We start from the raw sequence: 11,694 nt of genomic DNA, 5'->3' as shown, positions 1-11,694 counted from the left end.
ATTCATCTTGTATTGTATGCATCGAGGCTCGATGCATCATTCAAACTGCATTGTTGTTTAAATACTTCTTTGAATATGTGCTTAGACCGTATGTTATTTAATTTAATGGATCCATATGCGATATTAATAGCTGAGCTTATTAGTTGCATATCGCATATATTGCATTAGACATTTGGCATAGTCAGGAACATGCATTTTGCTAACTAGTTTCTTTTCTTGGCTTGGAGTACTATGTGAGTTTTTAGTGCTTTAGCATACTTGCATGAGTGTGAGTGATTGCCATGATTAACATGCTTGCCATGAGGCTAAGTGCTTAATTGCTATAACTATTTGAGTGCCTGGGGATGAAAGCTTGTTGCTTGAATTGGAATGATTCAATGAATGTATGTTTAAGCCCACTTTTTCAAGTGGCAAATTCGCAAGATTTAAGCCCACTTTGTTAAGTGGCAAAATCAAACTCTTTTCAAAAAACAAATATGAAATTGAATTATTCCAATTCGGGCAAACTAGTCTATACTTTTTGTGCGCACATCACATAGTAATGCTAGCCTAATAGATCGGAAGAAGAGCATATAATGTACATAAAAATCATATCATGATTAGTAGAGGTCGATCTTTGATCGGGCGAGCGGGGGTGCTCAATTCACGACCTTCCCCCTCAAGTACCTAAATTCCCGAGCCGAGACAATCTTGGTGATGATGGACACGTGGCCTTTGGCACGAGTCATGGGTTTCCTAAATTTTCTCAAAATAAAATATTTAGGTGGCGACTCTGTATCTAGCAAAGCAGTCCAATTTTGGAATATTTGATTCAAAATCAATTTTCCAAATAATTTGTCGGATTTGGACTATTTGGTGTTTATCAATTTCATATTGCACTTGTGAGATTAGATTTATAACCGCAGGAGTCTGAACTGTAGGGTTTTCTTTCAAACTTCCGAAAGGGGGCGCGAAAAAGTCAAGCTACTGTTTCTGGCGATTCTGCTGGGGAACTTAGAGAACTTGACTTGAACTTCATGATATGAAATTTTATTTATACTTATATGTTTTTTTGCATAGCATTTGCATTGGTGCATTTAAGTCACAACGTTTTCCATCTCCTATTCCTGGACGGTTTGCTGGAGGCTTGCCTAAAAACTTACCAGAAGGTTGACTAGTCGCGAGCTCTGCCACGATGGGAACACAACCCTTGGATCTGGACTACCGCTGTACCGTTTAATCCTTCTTTCACTTCTCGGTGTTAGCTGTGAGAAGTATATTAGGTAGTCTTGCTAAGGTACCTTTTTTGACAATTTGGCCTAGTTGCATATTGAAAGCCATAGAGATTATTCCAAACTAGGACAGGTTGTTCACCCAAATTCAGGATTGTGTGAAACCATTTTGTTTGAATAGTGAACCCTAGCTCCTGACGAAACTTGGACAGGGTGACCCTTCTCCTTCATAGGAGTGTTTTGGCTCTCACTTAACTGGCATGTGCTTTTAGAGTGAAACTCTACAAGAATGTGCTCATCAGTTGGAAGTTTGGGTATCAGATTTGGAGGCAGAAGTCAGTGTTGAGTGCAGTTCTACAGCTTTTGATTACAACTGTGTGTTGTTCACATCTGAGCTGAGGTGCTGTGCGGTTTCTGATTTTTGCTTTCCTTTTGCTTTATTTCTTTTTGCTAGATAGTTTATCACAAGTGCTTCGGACAATTCGGATATCCCCCAAGCACTCTAGACCCGTGTTAGAAGGCTTTACAGATCTGAGGATCTTGTTAGGGTACAGCCTGTGTTTGCTTCGCTCCCACCGGTTACCAGACGGAGAAGAGTTAGGTTGACACCCTTTACTTCACCTGCATCCAATTAGGGATAGTTCTACATCTAGGCCAGCAAGAAATCACTCGTCTATTCAAATGACTCAGTACCCTATAGCCAGCATGGAGGACTTGATTTGTCATCTCCAACAAATAGTGGAAACCATGCAGCAAGATACTGCTTGCCAAGCTGAAGTTATAACCCACCAAGCTGAAGTGATAAACAAGCTGCAGTAATAGCAACCATAGCCGACAGCGGCTTCTGCTTGTCATGCACCTCCTGTGGGTGTCCTAGCACCCAGAATCACTGCCAATGTCCAAGAGAATCTGGGCAATCTAGTACACCCCATCCCACCGCAAGCCTCCAAGGCACCAATATACCAAACTGAGGCTCCGTTTGAATTTGAAGTTGACCCGAATGTGCTTAAGGTCATAAAGCTGGAGAAGCTTCTCAAGCGGGCACAGGGCGTGAAATCTATCCTCGACATCGAAGATGGATACACCGACTCCGTGGTAACTTTGCCAGACTGGTTTAAAATGCCACGCATAGATCGGTTCGATGGCTCTAGAAATCCCATGGTTCGTCTGCGGTTGTTTTCTGATATCCTGTGGCCGATGGGCCTCACCAGACTTTAAAAGCTGTCGCTTTTCGGCTGAACCATATCGGGTATAGCAGCTATTTGGTATGCAAAGTTGGAGGACTCTGTGAAGCGAAGTTGGGAGGAAATGGCTAAGGCCTTTATCGCACAATACTCATACAATACGCAGATCGAGGTCACTACCCGTGATCTTAAGGCAGCCCGTCAGGCGCCAAAAGAGGGCTTTTCAGACTTTGTAACGAGGTAGAGGGCCAAAGCTTCGATGATGACTACCAGGCCATCCGAGAAGGATCAAATTAGGATGGTGGTCCACAATCTGCAAGGGAAATTATTGCAAAAGATGATAGTCTTACCATTGTTCATATTCATTGAGCTCCATGAGATAAGGGTTCAGATTGAAGATGCAATGAAACAGGGGTTGATAACCGATGAGAAGGAGTAGCCCATGAGGCCTTTTGCACGTAGTTCTAATACAACCACTAGTGGAAGTACAACTGCACAATCATTTGATGTGAATGTCGTCACCACTACAGCCAGGACCGCCAACCCTTTTGCCAGCACAACTCCACAAACCTCAAACAACCAGGCCCGATCTCAAAGCGTCTTTACCCCACTCTATATGCCTTTATTCCAAGCCTTGAGGGTGCTGATCAAAAAGGGGCACCTCAAACCATTAGAGCAATTCCTACTGCCTGATCCTTTCCCACCGAAACACATGCCAGCCAAATACTGTGCTTTTACCAGCAGTACGGTTACGACACCGACCAATGCTTTAGGCTACGTCATGAGATTCAAGATCTAATTGACAACAAGGTGATAGCACTACCCCAAAAGCCAAATGTAACCACCAACCTTCTCTCGGCCCACAACCAAGTTCCCCCACCTCAGAACCTAAATCTAATACATACACTTGCCATCCCCTATGACCCCAGCATATATATCACCCCTTCCCACCTACCCAAACCAGCCGTGTTCATTCCTAAAAGTAGACTTGTGCATGATGACACGTCCACACTTCAACCTGAACCCGTGGTGGTGATAGTGGTAGAAAGAGGGAGGTTGGCCTTAGAAGAGAGTATGAGTCCACTACTTGAGTGCTCTGAGGATTTGACTGAGGGGGAGCATGACCCATGCCACTACATTGTGATAATTAATCAAGCCAAGCTGAAAGTGGTATTGCCAACAATGGTGGAGGCCAATGTGGTTCGAGAGGATGGCCCAAGTCAGGGACTAGATGATCTAGTGGAGCTCGAGGAGGACTTAGACAATCTGTAGTTTTATGATGAACAAGATCAGAGGGATGTGTAGATTGACTGGTTTGATCTGAATGGGTCGACGAACAACTCCAGGTGGCTTAGTGATGAACCTGACCGGGAGGAAGGAACTGAACCAAAACTTGAAGAAAAGGAAACAAGAATAGCTGCAGTGGCCGGAATGGCCGAAGAAAAGAGAAAATTGCCGGAGAGCACCGGCATCAAGAATTTAGCTCAGAAATTGGGCGCCGTGAGTAACGCGAATACAGAACAAGTAGCTGCGTTGAAGCGGTTTGGGCAAGAAAGGGATCAAGACAAACAGAAAGCTGGAACAGCTCAACTCCCTGCGAGGGATATTTGTGATGAGGGAATGATTAGAACGGAGCCAGACAATTGTTTGTCGGCTGTCGAAGGTGCATGGTGGGAGGATGGCGATCTACTTTTGGCTCACACTGATGAAGATTGGGGTGAAGACTTGCCAGAAAATACCTAGTACTCTAAAGAGATTGACTACATGACAAGAAGTGGGCGGTATTTCAAGCCGCCGCACTTGGACCAAGTTGAAGCCTTTGGGAAAGATAGAGAACTTGAAAAACAGAAGGAAAAATAGTTGAAAGAAGAGGCGATGCTGAAATAGCTAAAGAAAATCCAAGCCGATATTTTAATCTAGGGTCTACTCATGGCTTCTCGGGTGCATCGACAGGTTGTACTATCAACCATGGACAAAGCAAAATTGTCCATTGACATAACTCCTAAACAGCTTGTGGGGTTAGTTTTCCTAGCTGGTGCCAGTCCAACCTAACCTTTTCTGAGAAAGAACTGCCGCCAGAAGGCTCAGCACACAACAAACCTCTGTACATATCAGTGGAGTGCAGAGAAAGTGGGTGCTAGTGGTGTTGGTCGATACTGGGTCGGCTATCAACGTCTGTCCATGTCATACAGCTTATGACATCGGTCTGAAACCAGCAGATTTCCTGCCTACAGCCCAGGTGATTCGGGCGTATGATAATACCAGCATAGAGGTTATGGGCACGGTATAGATTAGAGTTCAAGTGGGCCCAACTCAACAGGATATTGAGTTTCATGTCCTGGATATGCCGGCCACTTTCAATCTATTGCTAGGAAGACCTTGGTTGCACCAAGTGGAAGCCGTCTCCTCTACCCTCCATCAAATGTTGAAATACCCTCACGGGAAAGGGGTGGCTATTGTGTTTGGGAATTTGTCTATCCATCCTTCGCCAGAGGTAACTACACCTGTACTGGAAATCATTTATGGCGAGGAGGATGTTTTCCTTTCAGGATTCACTCTAGCTGAAGCCTGAGCAGTGCAAACTATTTTTGCAACTGATGAGGGCTGGTATGTCAGCGCCTAATCAATCTATTTCATGAACAAGCTCCAACATGTACCAGGAATGGGGTTGGGAAGAAGTGGCCAGAAAGGCGTCACAACACTGGCTGATGTGCCACATAATCCACATGCCTTTGGTCTTGGCTATACACCCACCAAAGAGGATTGGGTTAGGAAAGGAAAAGAGATGGCAGGTAGAGCCAAAGATAAACAGGACGGGAAACGCTATGAGCTTGTTCATAGGCCAATTCAGGGAACACTGAACGACCGTTTTGTTCAAGAAGGGGAAGACTTCCCATTTTGCGACTTCCCCAAGCTCTAGTTGAATTTTGAGAAGCAGCGTGTTCCTGGCTTTGAAATTTTCTTTGACTTACAGCTGCAAGACAATGATACAGAGGAAAAGGTTGAATTGACTACTGAAGCTGGACAGAGCATGGACAGCGACTCAGACAATAGCGAACTTGGAATAGGATCAGCACTGGCATGTCTCATTTCAGATCCTCCAGCGAATCAGAGAGCTTGGGGGATAACCTGACCATCTCTATGATCAGGGACTAACCAGGTGTGAACCCTTCTAGCAGCATTTTGGATGCATCTGACGCACCATCTCTCGTTTGACAACTAGAGGAGGGCTACCTGTCTAGTAGTTCTAAGTTGGGTAGTGAGCTAGAATTTGATTCCGCAGAGTCTGTGGAGTTCGAATCAGATTCCAGTTGTTCTGAGTCAGAGTCCGGTATTCCTGGGAGTGATAACCCGGATGCCAAGGTCTTGTTCTGGTCATCTTTTTCTTTTGCTTTTGAGTAGGTTATAACCGAAGAGATGGATGAGCTGGACTTTATGAATGAGAATGCCACTACAAATTCTGAGTATTTCTCTATGCCGCTTGTTTATTGCATTGATAAGGATTTTCAAAATTTTAATGAAAACGAAGATGAAGGAATTCCTCTGGTTTTGAAAAATTTGATTAATCGAGAGGATGAGAGGTTTGAAAAACCCCTTGCTGATGAAATCATTGCTTTAATGTGGGTATTGAGAAGGATCCGTGTCTGGTCCAGATCGGGTTCACATTGTCTTCGAAGGAGCGCGAGTGCTTAGTCACTTTATTAATAGATTTCAAAGATGTTTTCGCGTGGTCCTACAAAGACATGCCTGGCATCGATCCTGAGATTGTACATCATCGGATCCCTCTCGACCCTGAGGCCCAACTTGTCAAACAAAAGTTGTGGAGAATACGCCCGGTTTGGGCACTAAAAATTAAGGAAGAAATTACCAAATAGATCGAGGCAGGGTTCTTGCTTATGTCTGAGTATCCAACATGGTTGGCCAATATCGTTCCAGTGTTGAAGAAAGATGGCAGAATTCAAGTGTGTGAGGACTTCAGAGATCTGAATAAGGCCAATCCGAAGGATGACTTTCCTTTGCCGCACATCGATGAATTAGTGGATTTCATTATGGGCCATGCATTGCTCTCCTTTATGGATGGATTTTTCGGGTACAACTAGATTCTAATGGCGCTCGAGGACAGAGAGAAAACCGTCTTCACTACGCCATGGGGTAGCTACTGCTATCGGGTGATGCCGTTTGGGCTGAAGAATGCCAGGGCTACCTATCAAAGGGTTGAAACCACAATTCTGCATGATATGATCCATAAAGAGGTCGAGGTGTATGTGGATGACATGATTGTCAAGTCCAAAGAAAGAGAGGGCCACTACACCACCTTGAAGAAATTTTTCCAACAGATCAGAGAATATAGACTGAGGTTGAATCCACAGAAGTGTACTTTCGGTGTAACAACACGAAAAATGCTAGGTTTCTTGATCACACAGAGGGGCATCAAGGTAGATCCTTCCAAAATCAAGGGCATCCTAGAAATGCCACCACCAAGAACTGAAAAGGAGGTGCGGGGCTTTCTGGGTAAAATGCAATTCATAAGACGATTTATTTTTAAATTAACCTTGACTTGTAAACCACTTTTTGGTCTCTTGAAGAAAGGAAAGAAATTCCGATGGGATGATCGATGCCAATTTGTTTTTGAGTAGATCAAGCAGTATCTTTAGAATCCACTTGTGTTGTCACCACTAGAGTCGGGGGAAGCCTTTGATTTTGTATCTGTCAGTAACGAACACAACGATGGGATGCATGCTTGCTCAGGAATCTGAGGATAGGGTGGAGAAAGCCATCTATTACTTGAACAAGAAAATGCTAGAATACGAGACCTGTTACACCCCGCTGGAGAAAGCTTGCTTAGCCTTGGTACGGGCTACTAGGAAGTTGAGGCACTACTTAGCCCATTCTGTAATTCTGGTTTCAAGATTAGATCCCATCAAAAATCCCTTTGAGAAACCAGCACTTACGGGTAGACTAGCTCGTTGGTTGCTTCTTCTCTCTGAATTTGATCTAAAGTATGTCACTCGCAAGTCGGTCAAGGGGAGAGCACTAGCGGAGTTCCTAGCAGATCACCCAGTAGAAGGGGAAGAAGTGGTAGAATACCTATTCCCAGATGAAGCCATTTTGCAAGTTGAGGAAGATATTTGGACAATGTACTTTGACGGAGCATCTAATTAGTACGGTTATAGGATAGGTGTGTTGCTGATAGCACCTGACAATTCCCATATACCTTTAGCCTTCAAACTCCGGTTCAAGGTATCCAATAACGAAGGGGAGTATAAGGCGTGTATCGCTAGTTTGGAAGCCGCCCTCGATCAGGGACTCGAACCTAGCTGTTTCGCAAGCAAATGGAGACTGGAAGGTCAAAGAAGAAAAGATGAAGATCTATTACTAAACCCCGGATGTTCTAATTCCTAGGTTTGAAAAGTTGAATTTCATGTATCTACTGAGAGAGAAGAACAGGTTCGTTGATGCCTTATCAACTCTATCTTTTATGATAGACATCCCGCTTGGAGTTCGGATGCGTCCGATCATCATTGAGCAGAGATATACACCAGCCTATGAAACTATCGCCGCAATAGATGAAGCGCAAGATCAAAACCCTTGGTACTACGACATCTAGAACTTGTTGGAAAAGGAGGTTTATCCACCAAGGGCAAATGCCAAAGATAAAAGGGCAATACGGCAGATGGTCGTTCAATTTATCATCTGCGGAGGTAAACTGTACAAGAGAGGTCATCTGGGAATGCACAAGTTGTGTGTTGAAGTAGAGGAGTCAAAGCACCTGATGGAGGCCATCTATGGAGGAGAGTGCAGAGCGCACATGAACGGAGTAATGTTAACCCGGAAGACTCTCAGGCCGGGTTACTACTGGTCTACCATGGAGGAGGATTGTATCGGTTTTGTTCAGCGACGCCACAAATGCCAAATTCATGCCAATCGCATGAATATCCCACCGTTGAAGCTGTACAACATGACTTCACCATGGCCTTTTGCAATCTAGGGAATCGACGTCATCGGCACAGTTACACTGAAAGGGTCGAATGGGCATGAATACATTTTGGTGGCAATTGATTACTTCACAAAGTGGGTGGAAGCTCAGTCCTATGCAGTGTTGAAAGCAGCTCATGTGGCTAAGTTCATCTGAAACAACATTATTTGGCGTTGTGGAGTCCCAAATGAGATCATTTCAAATAATGGCTCCCATTTCAAGAAAGAAGTGATAGACTTGTTAGAGAAATATAATGTGGCTTTCCATAAGTCATCTACATACTTGCTGCAAACCAACGGAGCTGTTGAGGCCGCCAACAAGAATATTAAGCTTATTTTACAGAAAATGGTTGAGACCTACAGGGACTGGCCAGAAAAATTACCATTTGCGCTTTGGGGATATAGAACTTCAATCTGGACATCTACAGGGGCAACTTCTTATTCTCTTGTCTATAGAATGGAAGCTGTTCTGCTAATCGAAATAGAAGTCCCGCCGCTACGAGTTATTGCTGAGTGTTAAATAGTAGAGGCGGACTGGCAACAGAGCAGGTTTGAAGAATTGATGTTATTCGATGAGAGAAGGCTCAAAGCATTGTACCATGTTTAGGGCAATCAACACAGGATTGCCAGAGCTTTTAACAAGAAGGTTAAGTCTCGGAATCTCAAAAAAGGGGATTTGGTGCTAAAAGACAGCCGAGCTCCCATCTATGACCCTAGGGGCAAGTTCAGACCCAATTGGACTGGTCCTTACATCATCAAAGCTATCTGGTCGGGTGGAGCTATTATTCTCATGGACCTGGATGGCGTAGAATTTTCCCAACCGATCAACATGGGCAAGTTGAAAAAATATTATCCCTAAGAGGCTCGCTAGGCCGAAAACCCGGAAGGGCGACCTAGGCAAAAGTTAGAGCACAAAAAATTAGAAATAAAGAAAAATTGAGCTCGCAAGGTTGAAAACCCTAAAGGGCGGCTTTGGAAAAAGTTAGAGTGCAAAAGGAGAGGGTTAATACTCGAGTGAACTCGAACCAAACTACGTAAGGCTTGAATCCCATCTTCGGGATACATAGGCAACTTCATCCTGAAGTTCGGCCGTAAACACCTCTAACTCAACTGTCCTATCCTTGTGTTTGATCAGGTCATCTTTGTCTGTTCTTTACTTGAGGGCTCGGTTGTGATCTTTACTCTGAGAGATGAGCTAGTTATAGTACCGAGCAGTGTTATTCAGTCAAGGGGCAATTTGTGATCTTTGAATTCAGGGTTGTACACTTCAAGGATAGATTCCGTGCGTGTCAAGTGGCGATCCTTTTTGAAAATGGCTTTGAAAAGTTTTAATAAAAGTTGATTTTGTTCAAAATTTACCTTTTACAACTTAGACCATTTTTGGACCAAAAGGAAAACTTTCAGTGCTCACAACTTTCATTTCATTGATTTCAATACAAAGTTCTCCAACTCTCAATACGATTCAAAGTTACTTTTATTACATTGAAAAAACTTGAAAAGAAAGATGAAAGCAATAAACTAGGGGCATAGATGAGTCAGGTGCTCTTGTGTGCCCCGCTCGTGCTTGTGGAAGCTTCTGATGCCAAAGTGGGCCTGATTTGTGCCTTATCCTCGAGCCAAGCCAGGCATTCGCCAGAAAGGGCGCAACTGAAACTACGGGCAGGGGCCAGAAGCTCTCTCGTTCTCTAAGCAGTAAGGTACCTAGCTAAATATGAACCTCGGATGGGGAATGAAATCGGGTACTCTATCCTCTCCTCTGGGTGAGTCTGATCATGTCCAAACTGACGTTTGAACCGGAAAGGGAGGTAAAATACATAATGTGTAAGGCTGATCAGCTATATGCCAGGTTGTCGAGTCATACTATAGCTCATTTCGGTTAGGTTAAGTGAAGGGCAACGCCAAGCAATGTCAATAGTAGACCAGTTGCACATCCAGTGGCACCACCATCCCTCATTTGGGAAATCCACTAGCTATTGGCGGAAGAAGTAGCCTCGAGTTGAGTACTCAAGGCAAGAGTCCACTACCTTCAGCTTATCCATTAGCCACACCTGGGAGGGATGAAAAAAAAGAGAGATTAAAGAATAGAGTGATGTATGTTGAGAGAAAAGTAAGAAAAGGGCTTCGAGAGAAAAACAGAGCATGAGTGCCAAGCGATGTGAGAAATACATATGGGAAAGGGTGGGAAACATTACCTGAAGAAGTAGTAGACCCCTTGCGAATTTGCTAGTCTCTCGCCGATAGAAGGCGTCTAGGCCCATTAAAGTCTCGGCCAGCATCAAGCCAATGCAACTCTTTCCTTCTTTCAAACCTGGGGCCACTTCAATTAGCCGAATGCTAGACCCTCCGAAACTAGGGGCAAGAAGGAAATGAGCCAGCATACATAAGCAAAAGGGCGTGTTGCCGAAAACCCCGCCAAAGAAGGTTACCATGGTCACCGGCATCAGAAAATCGATGAATCAGGCTGGGAATATACAGCTCTCCATTGTGAACCAAGGATCGAGCCTCATGTAGAGTGAGCCCACACATCCGTCCCTGTCACGACCCAAACCCGGCCCTATGGGTTTAGCACCGTAACCGGCCAGTAATCCGAGATTACCGAAGGCCTGCAAAACAGAACAACAGTAAAACAGAGTACAGGGCCTAGCGGAAGCCAAAACAGTAAATACACAATGCCCAATGAGCTGTGACAGTCTGTATGCAAAAAGACTTCTCATACATTTATACGTAACAGTATAGAACAGTATACACAATATTTACAATCATTCAGACTAGGGACTCAATCCCTGCATAACAGTACAGTAAACATTCAGTCTATACAGAACAGTAAGACAGTACAGAAGGGGGAATTGTGAAACGCCCCTAAGCCTTAACACGATAGGCTCGGAACCTCGCAGTGAGGCACATAGGCTGGCTTGACAAAACTGGAGTAACCCTGACGCTCCTAGCCGCGGTCTGGTGCCTGTACACCTACATATATATATGAGCAGTGAGCTAAAGCCCAGTGAATAACATAATGCATAAAGAGGTTAAGAATGAATGTCCTTACAGTATGAAAAGAGTTCATTTAAACAGTATTTCAGTCGTTCAGTCAGTACAGTCATATGTGGTACATCCATTAGCATAACAGTACAGTAAACAGTAGGTCTTAAAAGACCGAACAGTAGTGATGGCCATCAATCAGTAAACAGTAGTGGTTCCAACAAGGGAACCGACAGAGATTTCTGTCACAGTAACAGTAAGCAGTAGGTGCTAAGGATGCCACAATACAGTTCAGAATATAGGACATACATTCATTCAATTAACAGTAATCAGTTCAGAAAACA

This window comes from Camellia sinensis, chromosome 6, assembly GCF_055761805.1.
Source record: "Camellia sinensis isolate YWXY chromosome 6, ASM5576180v1, whole genome shotgun sequence".
NCBI classification, from domain to species: domain Eukaryota; kingdom Viridiplantae; phylum Streptophyta; class Magnoliopsida; order Ericales; family Theaceae; genus Camellia; species Camellia sinensis.
This window is presented reverse-complemented; position numbering follows the sequence as displayed.